This window comes from Zingiber officinale, chromosome 1B (assembly GCF_018446385.1).
Source record: "Zingiber officinale cultivar Zhangliang chromosome 1B, Zo_v1.1, whole genome shotgun sequence".
Taxonomy (NCBI): Eukaryota; Viridiplantae; Streptophyta; class Magnoliopsida; order Zingiberales; family Zingiberaceae; genus Zingiber; species Zingiber officinale.
The window spans coordinates 80601852-80619281 of NC_055986.1; positions in this window are offsets into that span (position 1 = coordinate 80601852).

Consider the following 17430-nt stretch of genomic DNA (forward strand, 5'->3'; position numbering starts at 1 on the left):
CGAGCACAGGCAACGAGTTGAGATACTGTTTAATATCTTCAAATGCCCGGTTGCATGCTTCGTCCCACTAAAACTTAGTGGCTCAGCGCAGTATCTTGAAAAATGACAGGCTCCGGTCGGATGACTTGGAGATGAACCGCGACAGGGTGGTTATCCGCCCGGTGAGACGCTGGGCTTCCTTCAGATTTCTGGGCAGCGACATATCTTTCAGTGCTTTCACTTTCCTCGGGTTCGCTTCGATGCCCCACTCGGTAACTATGTAGCCTAGGAAACGTCCACTCCTTGCGCTGAACAAACACTTGTTCAGATTTAACTTGATCCCATATGTCCTCATCGTCTGGCACGTCTCCTTGATATCGGCGCAGAGATCAGCAGCTCGAAGGGATTTGATTAGAATGTCGTCGACATATACCTCCATGTTGCGGCCTATCTGCCGCCGGAAGACCTTGTTCATCAGTCTCTGATAGGTAGCGCCGGAGTTCTTCAGCCCGAACGGCATGACGTTGTTGCAGTAGGTTCCATCAGCCATGATGAAGCTGACTTTCTCCTGATCTTCTTGGGCGAGCAGCACTTGATGATACCCTTGGTAAGCATCCAGCATGTATATCAACTCACACCCGGTAGTTGAATCTACCATTTGATCGATCCAGGATAGAGAATAAAAGTCCTTCGGGCACGCATTATTGAGGTCTCTGAAGTCTATGCAGACTCTCCACTTATTCCCGGGCTTGGAGACCAGCACCACATTTACAAGCCAGCTCGGGAATTGAACCTCCCGGATGTGGCCAGCCTCCAGAAGCTTTTCTATCTCTACTCGGATGATTACATTCTGTTCGGCACTGAAGTCCCTTTTCCTCTGCTTCACCGGCCAAGCATCTGGTCGGACATGGAGTTCGTGTTGCACAACTTTAGGAGAGATGTCAAGGAGCTCGTGTGTCGACCATGCGAAGACATCATGGTTCCTCCGTAGACATTCGATCAGCTCGACTTTTTGCTCGGCCTTCAGATAGCCCGCTATGAAGGTAGTAGCTTCTGCTCGGCTTGGGTGGATCTGCACCTCTTCTTTCTCTTCGTAAATCGAAGTAGGAGGTTTTTCAGTTATGGTACTAACCTCTAATCGAGGAGTCTTCCAGGTGGACCTAGCCTCCGTCTTGACCATTTAGACGTAGCATCGCTGAGCGGCCAACTGATCACCCTTTACCTCTCCTACCCGATCCTCTACCAGGAACTTGATTTTCTGGCAGAAGGTCGAGACGCCCGCTTTGAATTCATTGAGGGCCGGTTGACCCAAAATGACGTTATAGGCTGAGGCGGCGTCTACCACAATGAAGTTCGTGGCCCTTGTCCTTCGGAGTGACTCCTCCCCAAGTGATATAGCCAGCTTGATTTGATAGATCGGCTGAACCTCATTACCGGTGAACCCATACAGCGGGGTTGTCATTGCCATCAGCTCGTCCCGATCGATTTGGAGTTGATCAAACACCTTCTTGAAGATGATATTGACCGAGCTGCCCGTGTCAACGAATACATAGTGAATGGTATAGTTTGCTATTACCGCTCGGATAATGAGGGATTCGTCGTGCGACACTTCAACTCCATCGAGATCCCTGGGACCGAAGCTGATCTCGGGCCCATTCGTATTCTCCCGGCTGCAGCTAACGGCGCGGATCTCCAGCCGCCAAGTGTATGATTTTTGGGCTCAGTTGGAGTCTCCGCTGGTTGGTCCGCCAGCTATAATATTGATCTCGCCTCGCGCCATGTTGCTCCTGTTCTCCTCCTCCCGAGCGGACGGTCTGCTTCGCTCCTGTGTGACTCGGTTGGGCTCGGTGCTTCTTTGATGGGGTTCCTACGATGATCTCCTTACTTCCTCTCGCCATTCGGCGCCTTGTTGCCCGTGTCGTCGGTCAGGAGAGGGAGACCAGCGGCGATAACTTCTGGGCGCCGGTTGGGCGACCTAGTTGAATCCGTGGCAGTCGCGGGTGTTGTGAGTTGCTGACTGGTGGAAGGAACAAAACATGGGGATCCATACCTTCCCTTTTGGTTTTGAATGCTCGGAGGCCACGTGCTAAACTGTATGAGGCCTTGCTTCCTGGTGTAGCCGTATCCCTTCAGCTCGGGGCCCGCGCAGAGGCTGATGGCTGACCGGCGGCCTTTGCTCGGTCGCCACTGATGGCTCGGATGACGTTTCCTTTCTTCTTGCCGCTTGGGCCTCTTCCATGTTTATGTATTCGTTGGCCTTCTTTATCATGTGGTCGTAGTCTCGAGGTGTCTTTCGGATGAGAGACCGGAAGAAATCTCCGTCCAAGAGCCCTTGGGTGAATGCGTTCATCATGGTCTCGGACGAGACCAATGGGATGTCCATGGACACTTGATTGAAGCATTGGATGTACGCTCGGAGGGACTCTCTGGGACCCTGCTTCATGGAGAATAGGTTGACGCTTATCTTTTGGTAGCGCCTGCTGCTAGCGAAATGATGCAGGAAGGCCGTTTGGAAGTCCTTGAGGCTTTGGATGGACTCATCCGACAGCCTTCTGAACCATCGTTGTGCCGAGCTAGAGAGCGTGGTGAGAAAGACTCAGCACTTGACTCCCTCTGTGTACTGGTGAAGAGTAGCAGCGTTATCGAACTTGCCAAGATGGTCGTCCGGGTCGGTCGACCCGTTATATTCTCCGATCGCCATGGGAGCGTAGTGCCTTGGCAGCGGATCTTGTAGGATTGCCTCGGAGAATTGGTGGTTGATCCGCTCAGGTGATGAATCAGCTCAGCACTCCTTGCCTTTCCTTACGCCCCATACAGGTGCTTCATCTGAAGAAGAGTCCCTTCCTTGATTGGCTTGAGCAATCTCGGAGGGCATTTGATACAAGGCCCGGTGGAACGGATTAGGCACAAGTGGAGCCTCCCCTTGAGTGCTGGTCGACCCCTTATTCTGCCCCCAGATGGACAATTGCTCCGGTCGGTCGTCATGGGCCGCTCGGCCTCCCGAGGTTGATGTTGCTTTTTGAGCCAGCCGATTGGCTATTACTCTTTGCTGCTGTTGCTCGACTAATTTTTCCGCTCGCGATTGTTCAAGTGCGTCGAGCTCCTCTTGAGAGAGCGTCACTGTGTGAAGTCGTCTAGCTTCGTCCATCCTCTCGGCTCGGATGCAAGTGCATTCCCACAGATGATGCCAAATTTGATCCTGTCCAAGAGTCGAGGTGACGGACGCCGGGGATGTGGTGCTCTTGTTGACCGTATGTGGACCTCCGACGAGACTAGCGCTGGGACATGGCACTCCTGTTGATCGTGTGTGGACCTCCGACGAGACTAGCATGCAAGCACAAAAGCGTCAGTGCTGAGCCAGAGAGTGGTTTCTCGGCGATGGCCCTCCGACGCTCAAGTCAGATCTCCGATGAAGCAGCAAGCGAGCAAAGAAATGAAAGTGGCAACATAACAGTAGTTATAGTAGAATGAAGATACCTCCGTCAAAGCCCCTGGGGTCCTTATATAGGGCTCCCAGGAGACGCGTGCATACTTCCCAAGATATGCACGCTCCTCAAAGCATACCTTTAAAGGACATGTCATAAAAGCATGCTTGACGCCATACCTCAACAACCCGAGCATATCCCTGATGTGACATTGGAAGCTTCCACTGTATGATTCTCTGTTTGACCATGTCGCATGTCGGCGACACCGGTTCCTATGAAGATATTCTCAGCTGCTCCCTTTGTCCATTATAGGTCCGAGCGGGAGAGTCGCTCAGCCGATCCATGCCCGTTAGATGGCTACTCTTCATGGGGGCTGAGTGGAAGAGCCACTCGGCTAACCGCCAATGTCCTAGTGTTGCCGTCTTTATGGCCGAGCGGGAATACTGGTCAGCCGCTATTCGGCCGATCTGACCCCTGTTGGCGAAAGAGGGAGCCGTGTCTCTACGTTGCAGGATCTGGGACCTGGTGAGACTCCGAGTAGGACGACCTCTCGGCACATGCTTCGATGATGGACTTCTCTGACCGTCGGAAGCTTAGTACTTGGTCGAGCCATAGTGATGTTGGTCCGGCAATTCCATGATTCGACCGGACGAGTAGGGCGCCCGATCGGACGATGATCTAGGAACATTGACTGCCTTGATCCTGACCTTCTGTAACGCCCGCCCTTCCAGGTAGAACTAAGGCCACCCCGGAGGGACGGACGTCACTGAAACATAGACATCAATTATACTAATGCATATGGATTCATGGCAGCGGAAGACTTATTTAAATTTTTTTATTCATATGCATTTAGTTTACTTATCATGGCATGTGAATCAAAGCATACTGAACATTATCATCATATCATCATTATTCTAACATGAGTAAAATATCATAAGTGTATGAAATACTAGCTGAAATCATCAGCATAAGCATAGGTCCAACATTGTTCACATGCATAACTTAGATAATTCAAAGAAACTTAAATAGATCTATCCACCAGCACTTCCACACACATCTTCCTTGCCTTTCCTGCTCTGCTCCCCTTAAACAATCCATTCCTTGCCTTTATCTGCAGTACAAGGAAAACGTGTAGCTATAAGCCAAAGGCTTAGTGAGATCCTTGCCTACCCATAAATCCGAAGAAACACATAACATAACATAACATGTAGAAAACATAGCATAGCATAACATAGCATGGAGAGTCATAACATAGAACATATCTTATCATGTAAAAAAAAAACCATAATAACTCATAGCGTCACATGAGGGAAAGCAGAACATAATATATCATATCACATAAGGAGCATAACATATCAAAGTCTATCATGTGAAGGTATATCATGATTCATATCACATTCTTTAAGCACATATCATGAAGCCTATCATATCATGTAAACATGTATCATAACTCATACCAGTTCATAAGGGTGCATAAACATAATTTCATAAGTATGTGCATGTAGATGCGATATGTATATTTTTAAAACATGTATCATGGAATGCACATATGCATCATGCTTCTTTCAAAACATATAGTATACATACTTGAATATCATATCATCATCATCATGAGAAGGGCCCTAGCTTGTACCACATGTAAACATAAATGCGCGCAATCCCTAGGACAGGGTAGCTAGCCCCGAACCTACTAGGGATCTAGGTCCGTTCATAGTCCGTCGACCTAGGGGCGTACTGAGGAGCCCATCCCTTAACGAGGTCCGTTCATAGTCCGTCAACCCCGGGGCGCTTATGGAGCCCACCCTTGGTACAAGCCATACAAAGTAAAATATCATGCATATCATATCTCATCATATCATACATGTCATAATTCTTGTCATATCATTAAGAGAGCTCTTGATCCCAACTTAAGGGAAGCATCTCTTTACCATAGCATGAAGAGTGCTCTTGATCCCAACTTAAGGGAAGCAACTCTTTTCCATAACATGAAGAGTGCTCTTGGTCCCAGCTTAAGGGAAGCAACTTTTTAGGCTTTTCTTCTTACATAAGCCATTCATACATGCATTATGAAACATAACATGTTCTTATCATAACATAAAGCATAACATGTCATTTTCATATCATCAAACATGGCATATCATCTCATGAACTTAACATACATATCATGAACATGGCATATCATATCATGAGTCTAGCATATCATATCATTAACATGGCATATCATGTCATAATTCTTGTCATATCATTAGCATGGCACATCTTATCATAAGACATAGAAATGCAACATATCATAAAGCATGAAAGCTTACTTCACTTATATATCAAAGACTACATATCATGAAAATGCCTAAGCATGTTTGGTTAGGTTTAACTCTTTCCTAACCCAATTTATCCATCTTGGCCGAACCATATCAGTAGGTTTCATCCTCATTTCATTCCATATTAAGCATAGAACTTACCCACATAACATGTAAAACTTAATCTAAGCACATACAAGGTAATATACTTCATGAATAAGCATGTTTGAGTTCAAAACTCTAACCTTAACCCATTTATCTCAATTTGGACAAAACATATCAGTAGGGTTCTTATATCATTTGGTTCCATATGAAGCATAAAACTTATCCACATAGCATGTAAACTTGATCTAAGCACATACAAGGTAATATACTTCATGAATTAGCATGTTTGAGTTCAAAACTCTAACCTTAACCCATTTATCTCAATTTGGACAAAACATATCAGTAGGGTTCTTATATCATTTGGTTCCATATGAAGCATAAAACTTATCCACATAGCATGTAAACTTGATCTAAGCACATACAAGGCAATATACTTCATGAATAAGCATGTTTGAGTTCAAAACTCTAACTCTAACCCATTTATTTCAATTTGGCCGAAACATATCAGTAGGATTTCATATCATTCTACTCCATAAGAAGCATAAGTCTTAACATGTAACATGCACATTTAATCTAAGTTCCTATAGAGCATAGTACAAGTACCTACAAGGAACCATACTTCATGAATAAGCCTATTTGAGTTCAAAACTCTAACCCTAACCCTTTTATTTTCATTTGGCCGAAACATATCAGTAGGGTTTCATGTCTTTTTATCCCTTAGGAAGCATAAAACTTAAACATGTAGCATGCACATTTAATCTAAGTACCTATAGAATATTGTACAAGTACTTACAAGGAACCATACTTCATGAATAAGCCTATTTGAGTTCAAAACTCTAACCCTAACCCTTTTATTTTCATTTGGCCGAATCATATCAGTAGAGTTCCATATCATTTTATTCCATAAGAAGTATAAAACTTAAACTTATAACAAGCCCATTTAATCTAAGTGCCTACAAGGTATTGTACTTCATGTTCTAAGCATATTTGAGTTCAAAAACTTAAACCCTAACCCATTTATTCAATTTTGCCAACCATATCAGTAGGGTTTACCACCATTTCATTCCATATGAAGCATAAAGACCTTAGTTATAAACATGTAAAAATTCATACATCACAAAGAGGTACAACTAGTATGGTTTCTAACTAAAATTCTTGACCTAAGGCCTTATAATCAATTTGGCCGAACCATATAGCTAGGTTTCTCTTTTTTTTTATTTTTTTCTTCACGACATGAAGAATGAAGACTAAACTAACAACATATGAAATTCATATATCATAGAGTAGAAATTTAAGTATGTGATCAAAGAAAAACTTATTCTAGATCCTTTCTTCCATCCTTGGCCGAATCATGCAACAAGTTCTAAATTTTTTTTTTTTTTTATAACATGAAGCATCTCTTATCACTTGTTAACCCTAAGTAACTACCTATTCTTTATCTTGACCATCTTCTTTCAAGAAAAGTTTTAGAGTTTCGAAAGAGAAAAACATTCTAAAAACCGAAGCTACTTGTACTGCAGTGAGGGGATACTCACATCCTTGCGCTTGTTTTCCTTAGAGATTTAACCTTTTGTTGTGGATCCTTCCTAGAGAGGGGAAGCTTCCTTGCTCCTTGGTCTCGGCAAGAAGAAGGAATGGGTGAAGAAGGGGCACGGTGAAGGAGGAAGGAGTAAGAGAGTGAATGAGAAAAATGCCAACTCATTTTAATTTCTTCCTTTTATTCATCATGAGAGGAGGAAGGAAAAATATATTTTTCTTCCTCCTTTCTTTTACTCTCTTCATCATTAAGAAAAGTCTAGATACATCCCTTCTTGGTGAGTAAGAAAGGAATATTCTAGAGCATCTCTTCATTAGAGAGGGAGAAGACAACTCTCACTTCTCCTTCTAAGAGAAGAGCCTTTTCTTCTTACATTTAATTATGGTTTCCCTCTCTTTCCTTAAAATAATTTCTCTTGGTCTAGTGGTTATCTTATTCAGGTATCTAATGAGAGATCTAGAGTTCAAGTCCTAGACCTTATGTATTTTTATTTCTATTTTATTTATTTAAGTGTTTGGCTAGGAGCAAAAATTCAACTAAAGCATATATATTTTTCTTTATTCATGATAGAATATTCTAGAATTTTGCTAAGGACCCTATGGGTGTTACAATGGTGAGGCACATGGCCTTCTTGGATATGGAAGCAACCACCACCGCCTAGACAAAGCCTTTTAAGGAAAGCTAATAATTAATTTCCTTAAATAACTCTAGGTTAACGAAAAAAACAATCGAATCACAAATTCGAAAAACAAAGAAAAAACAAACTAGAAAAATAAATTCGAAAAACTTGATCAAATGCCTCTTGTGTTTAGAATTCTTATAAAAAGAAATAACTAGCATGATGCGGAAAATAATTGCTAATTATACCTTCTCTTTGTATGCTAATGACCTCGAGATCTTCTGCATTATTCCTCGCCTCGCCTTGGACGTCGTGTGGCCGACAATCCTCCAAAATGAACACCACCCAAAGGACTTTCTTCTTCGTCCTCATCATGAGAGAGCACACGCAAGAGACTAGAATTAGATGCCTCCTCCTCCTCCTCCTCCTCCTCCTCCTTCTTCTTCTTCTTCTTCTCCTTCTCCTCCTTCTTGTATCCGGCCACTTAAAAGAACCACAAGCAATATATGTGGTCGACCCTAGCATGATAAAGAGTTAGGGGCCGACCCTAAGGAGGAGACTAGAGAGAAGAGAGAAAAAGAATTCATTAACCCATGAAGCCTCTCCTCCCATTCTTTTATAATAATTGCCCAAGGCAAATAAGGAAAAACATTTTGCAAAAAATTAAAATCTTCCTCATGTTTTTCCTTTTTCCTTTTTATTTTTCCTTTTCTTTCCTCTTAATTGAATCAATCACCAATCATAGATTAGTTTTAATTTGATTGGATGATAATTTAATCCTATTGGCCATCCCCTTGCTTGGGCACCAAGCAAGGGTGGTCGACCCCTATAAGGAAGGAAATATATATATTTTTTATAAAATTTTAGAATAAGAAATCCTCTTATAAAATTTTACAAGCTCTCTTTCAATTTCCTAAAGTAGGAGTTAAAAAAGGAAAGTTTTAAAAATTAAAACCATGTTTTAAAATTTAAAACTTCTCTTATAAAATTTCCTTTTTTAACATGGTGATAGAAAATTTAAATTTTTAAAACTTCTCTTCCTTTTTTTCTAAACCATGAGGATGGTTAAAAAAGGAAAGTTTTAAAACTTTTAAACTTTCATTTAAAACATATGGCCTAATTCAAATAAGGAAATTTTTTAAATTTAAAATCTCTCTTTTAAAACTTGTAGTTTTCTACGAAGAGAAGATTTTAAAAATTCAAAAACACCCCTCCTTGTTTGAATTATTGAGGCCGGCCCCCTCTTGCTTGGGCACCAAGCAAGGGACCGGCCCCTTAAGAGGATAATGTGGCTGGCCCTTGCTTGGTCACCAAGCATTGGGCCGGCCCCTTCTTGGACACCAAGATGGACTTATATTTGGATGGACTTGGACTTGAGGCTTTAATGAGGCTACGACAGTGACCTAGAGGAGAAATTGATTTTGGCCTTCCGATGAGCTCAAGTATCCCGTGTTCGCTCCGAATACACAATTCAAGTTCATCGATAATAACTTATTCTACTAGAGAGTTATTATCACACTACCGCACCAATCCCAAATTACATTATGGGCTCCTTCTTATCATGAGTGTGTTAGTCTCCCTGTGTATAAGAATACTAATGTCCACTAATTAAGTAAGTTACTGACAACTCTCTTAATTAATATCTAGCTCCAAGAGTAGTACCACTCAACTTCATTATCATGTCAGACTAAGTTCGCCTGCAGGGTTTAACATGACAATCCTTATGAGCTCCTCTTGGGGACATTCTCAACCTAGATAACTAAGACACAGATTCCTTCTATAATCAACAACACACACTATAAATAATATCATTTCCCAACTTATCGGGCTTATTGACTTATCGAGTTAAATCTCACCCATTAATAAGTCAAAGAAATAAATACTAAATATATGTATTTGTTATTATATTAGGATTAAGAGCACACACTTCCATAATAACTAAGGTCTAGTTCTTTTATAAAGTCAGTACAAAAAGAACTTACCTAAAATGGTCCTACTCAATACACTTGGAGTGTATCAGTGTAATTTATTAGTTAAGATAAACTAAAACTTAATTACACTACGACTACTTCAACGGTTTGTTCCTTTCCATCTTAGTCGCGAGTAACTGTTTATAATTTATAAAGAACCAACAACATGATCTTCTGTGTGTGACACCACACACCATGTTGTCTATTATATAAATTAATTGAACAAATTACATTTAACAAATAAATGTAGATGTTGGTCACTATGATTCTTTATTTCTAAATAAATGTTTATACAAAATCTAGGCTTTTAGTATACACTCTAACAATCTCCCACTTATACTAAAAGACTATGCTGCCATACATCTGATTCCCAACCCTTCAACATGCCCATCAAAAGCTCTTGCCTTAAGGACCTTAGTGAAAGGATCTATAGGTCATCACCTGATGCAATCTAGGTGGCAACAACTTCTCCTCGTTTATATGATTTCTCGTATTGGGTGGTACTTGCGCTCTATTATGTTTACTTGCCTTATGGACTTATGGTTTCTTCAAGTTTGCTACTGCACCACTATTATTACAATAAATTGTAATAATATTTGGGCAAACCAGAAAATATGTCTAAGTCCATCATGAAGTATCTGAGTCATACAACTTCTATGACTGCCTCAGAGGCTGCCACTTACTCAGCTTCTATGGTGGAGTCCAAAAAAACACCTTTGCTTATCACTCTTCCATAGTTATGACTTCACCTCCTAAAGTAAACACAAAACCCCGAGGTCAACTTACTATTGTCCCTATCTGATTGGAAGTCAAAATCCGTGCAACCCACAGAGACCAAATTATCTGCCTTGTAAGCTAGCATATAATATCTAGTGCCTCTAAGGTACTTCAATAGATGCTTTACCGCAGTCCAATATCCTTGTCCAGGGTTACTTTGATATCTGCTAACTATGCCATCGGCAAAACAGATTTCTGATCTCGTGCATAGCATACATTAGGCTTCCGACAGCCGAAGCATAAGGAACTGCCTTCATTTCCTCTATCTCCTTTGATGTTTTCAGAGACATCTCTTTAGATAAAGCTACTCCATGCTGAAAAGGTAAGAAACCTTTCTTGGAGTTTTGCATGATTAAAACGAGCAAGGATTTTTTCGATGTATGAATCTTGGGATAAGTAAAATATTCTTTTCTTGTGATCCCTTATTACTTTGATTCCAAGAATATATGCATTCTCCCAAGTCTTTCATATCGAATTGTTTGGACAATCATACCCTTACTTCTGACAACACTTTGATATTGTTTCCAACTACCAAAAATGTTATCTACGTATAGTACAAGAAATACCACCACGTTTCCATCGCACTTCTTGTATACACAAGACTCATCCATAGGTCTGGATTACTTTATTAAACCGGATGATCCAAGACCTTGAAGTTTTACGTCAGTCCAAAGACTGATTGAGCTTACACACAAGATGCTCTTTGCTCTTTGCAATGAACCCTTCTGGTTGCTATATATGGATGTTTTCTTCAAGACTTCCATTAAGGAAAGTTGTCTTGACATCCACTTGCTAAATCTCATAGTCCATATAAGAAGTAATAGATAAAAGAATCCGGATAGACTTAAGCAAGGCTACCGGTGAAAATTTTCCTTTTTCAACAAGCCTTGCTTTGAAAGTTTCTACCTTCCTGTCTATCCCTCTTTTCCCATTATAGACTTATTTTCACCCCAATGGCTTTTACACCATTTGGTGGTTCTACAAGCTCTCAGACTTTATTAGAATACATATTTTCTAATTCTGTATTCATTTCTCTTTACAAAGATGCTGCATCTTTATCTTGGAGCGCTTTGTCATATGTCTGGGAATTAGATTCATGTTCACCAGGAATCAAGTCCAGAGACTCTCCCAAAACATGAATATTTTAGGTTGCCTAACAACCCTCCCACTACAACGAGACACTTTCTGCAATTGTGTATCATTTGTAGTAGGTGTTGCAGTTTCTTGTGATATTTCATCTTGTACAGTTGATACTATATTATACGTGTCCTTTATTATTTCCTTAAGAACAAATTTACTTATGGGCTTATGGTTTATTATAGTCATCTTCTAAAAATCGTGCATTAGTGCTAACAATGACCTTCTGATTTTTAAGGACTATAAACCTCTTTTCATTTTTCTATGATAACAAACAAGTGAACTCATGTCCAACTTATCAGTGTCTCTCATGTGCTAGACCACCTAAATCCGAATATGCTTCAGACTAGGCTTACGCCCATTCTGTAATTCTATGGGAGTAGAGAGTTCTGACTTAGAAGGTACTATGTTCACTTCCGTTTCCAGTGTATATCCTTAACACGAATTTGGTAATTTACTGAATAACTCATCATCGATCTAATTATTCCATAAGAGCCTTATACCTTCTTTCTACTACACCATTCTGTTGGGGTGTACCAGGTGTAGTTAGTTGGGATTAAATCCCGTCTTCTGATAAGTTACTCCTAAACTCTCCTAAGAGGTACTCGTTACTACGATTTCACCATAGTGTCTTGATACTTTTACTTTGACGTTACTCCACCATCAGCCTAGTACTCTTTGAACTAATCAAAGCACTTAGACTTTTGACGCGTCAAGTAAATGTATCCTTATCTCGAATAGTCATCTATAAAAGAGACGAAATATTCGAAACAACCTCTTGCCTGGATAGTCAAAGGTCTACACAAATCAGAATGAACCAATTCCAACATATCTTTGGCTCCATACCCCTTAGACTTAAAAGCTTCTTGGTTATTTTTCCTTCAAAGTAAGACTCGTAGGTTGGAAAGATTTCCACTACCAATGAACCCAAGAGTTTATTGGTTATTATCCTTTGAATCCTACTCAAGTTAATATCACCTAGCCTTAGATGCCAAAAATATGATTGGTTCATTTCCGAAGGTTAATTTCTCTTATTAAAGTTAGAAAATGTGTTATTAATTTCCATTTATTGCATCATGGGAGTTATTGGATTATAAATTGTCAACCAACATACCAGAACAGATATCTTCTCTATTTTTCTTGATAACAAGTTTGTTATCAAAATAGACAGAATATCTATTCTTTAATAGTTTAGAAAATCAAATCAGATTCTTTCTAAACTTAGTACGTAAAGATAATTTCTGAAAATCCATATTTTATTTCTATCAGAGGATAAACATCTCCCACTGCAACAGCTGCTACTTTTGCAATAGTGACCATGTAGACGGTGTTTTCCTTTTCATATAGCTATCGGGTTTCTTGGAACCCTGCAATGAATTGCAGACATGATTAGTGGTGTCTGTATCTACACTCCAGGTACTGGTAGATAACACCACTAAACATGTTTCAACAACTAATGAATTAAATACACCTATATTGTTCTCAGTTCTAAGAGGGCAGTCTACCTTAATGTCCAAGTCCTATCATTATAATTGGGACTACTAAGTCTTTTCTATAGTATAACAACTAGGGGATTGACAAACATTTAAAATCCTAAGAATCACAAAAATATTTGGTCAAGACTAAAACTTTAAAATCCCCGTGAATTTTGTATGCCACGATAGTGTGAACGTATACAAATTCAAAAAAGAGATTTTGTCCATTAATTTTATTATCTCGTCATCCTAACTTCATGACAAATAAAATTAATAGTTGGTCTATCTTTGATCAAATATTTTGGTTAAAACTTTGAATTTAAAATAACATTGATTCCTCAAACAATATTATTTAAATTCACCAACACCTCAAACACCGGGAATTTTGCATGCCACGATAGTGTTGACGTATACAAATTCGAACATTTTTAAGAGGAGGGTTTTACCCATTAATTATCTTGTCAATAAATCTTTATGACAAATAAAATTACCTCAAACACCGTGAATTTTGTATGGCACGATAGTGTGGACGTATACAAAACCAAACATTTGTAAGAGGAGGTTTAATTTTATTATCTTATCAACTTATCTTTTTGACAAATTAATAGTTGGTTTACCTTTGGTCACACAAATAATAGCAGTGACTCCGATGGGGAGGATACTATTAGACGTGCCTAAGTGTATACCATTACTTAACACTAAGTCCATTAATAAGATTGTGCCCCTTTCGATGGGGAATATCACACGCTCTTAATTAATTTCCTATAGTCATCCTAAATGTAAGTTTGATCTAGTGATCCGTAAACAAACTCATCCGATATGGAGGAAGGCACTCAGAGCCAACGCGCAAGTTTGTTTGCATCACTTACAAACCAGTAATGGAGACCGTGGAATTTATTAAAATAAATCCCTCTCCCACTTAGTTATTTAAAGTGAGGAATTTTAAACTATCCTAGCATACATCACATGCATACATACACATCACAGCAAATAAAAGCAATAAATATGGAAATTATTTTTCCAACTATTATGGCCTTTTCCATCACTGTCCTCCGTGTGCTCCAACCCTATCTACTACCACCTTTAGCCACCGCCATCAGGTCGAGACGTCGCATCCATCTTGCTTCTTATTCCGCTGTTCCTCTGGTGCTTCAAAAGTACCACACCTCGCAGCATCTGATCCGCGACAAAAATAGAATTTTACATGTGTCAATCTTATATTCCACGAGGGAATGTACATGAAATCTATATCGAAAATAAAATTCTAAAATCCTAGGGCTAATACAGCTCCTGCTGTATTAGTTACATACAATCATGCACACACACAATAATGCCCTTGACATGTCCAAGGGTCCAGTCACACACAACATCTATAAGCCATAATAGTTGGAGCCTGCAACCAAAAAGTTAGCATATCCTACTATTATCCTGCCTAAATTATGTATGATATGTGCATAACCTATTTGAATTATAAACACACAGAGGCAAACCCTAGCTCTGATACCAATTGTTGTTAGTCCTAGGAAAACATACCGGTTCCACTGTACAAAAATTTTGTACAAGTGTCGAACCTTTCCTTAAATAACCTATTGTGTTCTTTAGAAGTTAAATTAGGAATCGTAGACGGAACTTAACATCATTGATTCCAAATTTAACTTATCTGTTCTTAATGGTTTAGATTTGAATCGCAAGCGGAACTTAACATTATTGATTCAAATCCACCTACGTTATAAATTCCATTAAATATTAATTTCCAAAATTAGTTTCCAGGACTGCATGGCAAAGCACATGGCCTTCTTGGATATGGGAGCAACCACCACTGCCTAGACAAAGCCTTTTAAGGAAAGCTAATATTTAATTTCCTTAAATAACTCTAAGTTAACCAAAGAGAACAATCGAATCACAAATTTGAAAAATAAAGAAAACACAAACTCGAAAAATAAATTCGAAAAACTAGATCTAATTTCTCTTGTGTTTGGAATTCTTACCAAAAGAAATAACTAGCATGATGCAGAAAACAATTGCTAATTATATCTTTTCTTTGTATGCTAATGACCTCGAGATCTTCTGCTATATTCCTTGCCTCGCCTTGGACGTTGTGTGGGCGACGATCCTCCAAGATGAACACCACGCAAAGAGCTTTCTTCTTCCTCCTCATCATGAGAGAGCACAAGCAAGAGACTAGAATTAGATGCCTCCTCCTCCTCCTCCTCCTTCTTCTTCTTCTTCTTCTTCTTCTTCTCCTCCTTCTTGTATCCGGCCACTTAAAAGAACCACAAGCAATATATGTGGCCGGCCCCTAGCATGATAAAGAGCTAGGGGCCGGCCCTAAGGAGGAGACTAGAGAGAAGAGAGAAAAAGAATTCATTAACCCATGAAGCCTCTCCTCCCCTTCTTTTATAATACTTGCCCAAGGCAAATAAGGAAAAACTTTTTACAAAAAATTAAAATCTTCCTCATGTTTTTCCTTTTTCCTTTTTATTTTTCCTTTTCTTTCCTCTTAATTGAATCAATCATCAATCATAGATTAGTTTTAATTTGATTGGATGATGATTTAATCCTATTGGCTGGCCCCTTGCTTGGGCACCAAGCAAGGGTGGTCGGCCCCTATAAGGAAGAAAAAATATATTTTTTTTATAAAATTTTACAAGAATAAATCCTCTTATAAAATTTTACAAGCTCTCTTTCAATTTCCTAAAGTAGGAGTTAAAAAAGGAAAGTTTTAAAAATTAAAACCATGTTTTAAAATTTAAAACTTCTCTTATAAAATTTCCTTTTTTAACATGGTGATAGAAAAATTTAAATTTTTAAAACTTCTCTTCCTTTTTTTCCTAAACCATGAGGATGGTTAAAAAAGGAAAGTTTTAAAACTTTTAAACTTTCATTTAAAACATGTGGCCTAATTCTAATAAGGAAAGTTTTTAAATTTAAAATCTCTCTTTTAAAACTTGTAGTTTTCTACAAAGAGAAGATTTTAAAAATTCAAAAACACCCCTCCTTGTTTGAATTATTGTGGTCGGCCCCCTCTTGCTTGGGCACCAAGCAAGGGGTCGGCCCCTTAAGAGGATAATGTGGCCGGCTCTTGCTTGGTCACCAAGCATTGGGCCGACCCCTTCTTGGACACCAAGAGGGACTTATATTTGGATGGACTTGAGGCTTTAATGAGACTACGACAGGGACCTAGAGGAGAAATTGGTTTTGGCCTTCCGATGAGCTCAAGTATCCCGTGTTCGCCCCGAACACACAACTCAAGTTCATTGATAATAACTCATTCCACTAGAGAGTTATTAGCGCACTACCACACCAATCCCAAATTACATTATGGGCTCCTTCTTATCATGAGTGTGTTAGTCTCCCTGTGTTTAAGATTACGAATGTCCACTAATTAAGTAAGTTACTGACAACTCACTTAATTAATATCTAGCTCCAAGAGTAGTACCACTCAACTTCATTGTCATGTCGGACTAAGTCCACCTGCAGGGTTTAACATGACAATCCTTATGAGCTCCTCTTGGGGACATTCTCAACCTAGATAACTAGGACACAGATTCTTTCTATAATCAACAACACACACTATAAGTAATATTATTTCCCAACTTATCAGGCTTATTGACTTATCGAGTTAAATCTCACCCATTGATAAGTCAAAGAAATAAATACTAAATATATGTGTTTATTATTATATTAGGATTAAGAGCACACACTTCCATAATAACTAAGGTCTAGTTCTTTTATAAAGTCAGTACAAAAAGAACTTACCTAAAATGGTCCTACTCAATACACTTGGAGTGTATCAGTGTAATTTATTAGTTAAGATAAACTAATACTTAATTACACTACGACTACTTCAACGGTTTGTTCCTTTCCATCTTAGTCGCGAGCAACTGTTTATAATTTATAAAGAACTGACAACATGATCTTCTGTGTGTGACACCACACACCATGTTGTCTAATATATAAATTAATTGAACAAATTACATTTAACAAATAAATGTAGATATTGACCACTGTGATTCTTTATTTCTAAATAAATGTTTATACAAAAGTTAGGCTTTTAGTATACACTCTAACACATCCTTCTTGGTATTCTCCTCATCATCTTGAATCTG